At 45.6% G+C, this 918-nt stretch overlaps 1 long non-coding RNA gene across 1 annotated transcript; it reads right to left on the bottom strand.

Annotated features, from left to right (window-relative positions):
* Window positions 1-70: 70 nt before the first annotated feature.
* On the bottom strand, window positions 71-896 carry LOC147819798 (uncharacterized). Its single transcript, XR_015436461.1, has 2 exons — window positions 554-896; window positions 71-230 (listed from the first exon to the last, which is right to left on the bottom strand). It is a non-coding gene; the product is annotated as an uncharacterized LOC147819798 (long non-coding RNA).
* Window positions 897-918: the final 22 nt, after the last annotated feature.

Raw genomic sequence — 918 nt, 5'->3', positions numbered from 1 at the left:
TGTTCCGAGGGAGTGGCGAGAGACTGAGGCACGTTGGTGTTGCCGTTGGCAGCATCAAAGGGGCAGAAGGTTGGTGGGGTACCGTTGGGAGATTTGGAGAGAGGGACAAAGTCTGAGTCAGTGTCGCATCCAAACACAAAGCTGCAGAGGGCGTGGCAGTGGGCCAGGATCACCACAGCTTGCACCAGCTCAGCCAGCGACCAGCACTGTTCGCCCGACTTCAGCAGCGTCTGGAGGGAACAGAGACGAGAGCTCAGGGTCACACAGGTCAGATCAATCAAACACTTCAAGAAATAATGATCATTTTCACTGTGAAAATAAAAACAAAAACACCAAAGAAAAATTACATTTTACAAATTTAACCACCTATAATTTAATGGCTTTTTTTTATTTGTTTATCTACATCCTGAGTGGTCTAAAGAATTATAACAATAATGATAATAAAAAATTCAGTATCTGTGTAATCTATAATAGGTTTTCATCTCATACTGTCCTGTTACAGCTAATGAACATTTTGTTTTGTGGGGTTTGTCTGTGTTTTGCTTTGCTGTACCTGGATGTGTGAGCAGGCTGTGAGCCAGGGTTGGTGAGCCAGCACCTTGTTGATGTGGTCAAGGAGGCGAAGGCGAGGGGGCGCCGCCTCCAAGCCCTGCAACCACAGAGGGTCCCCGCCCACCCTCAGAAACTGAGCTGAGTGCAGGTACACCAAGTAGTTGCAGTGATGTCGTGCTGCAGCCTGGAGGTCATGGGAAGAGAAAGTTGAACAGACAGATTTGGAAAAATGACAAACTCAAACATTGCATCTTGTTATTCTTTCATTTTGAATAATACTAGTATGATCCCTGGTGATTCTTGCTGCCGTAACAGACTGTGCAAGAGCTTCCCAAACTATTATGTGTTTGTTTAGCCTCATGTACT

Source organism: Seriola lalandi, unplaced genomic scaffold (genome assembly GCF_002814215.2).
Source record: "Seriola lalandi dorsalis isolate HSWRI2012SDOR001 ecotype SW California unplaced genomic scaffold, Sedor1 jcf7180002047014, whole genome shotgun sequence".
Taxonomy (NCBI): domain Eukaryota; kingdom Metazoa; phylum Chordata; class Actinopteri; order Carangiformes; family Carangidae; genus Seriola; species Seriola lalandi.
The sequence above is the reverse complement of the archived record's forward strand: the minus strand, read 5'-3'. Positions and strand labels throughout refer to the sequence as shown.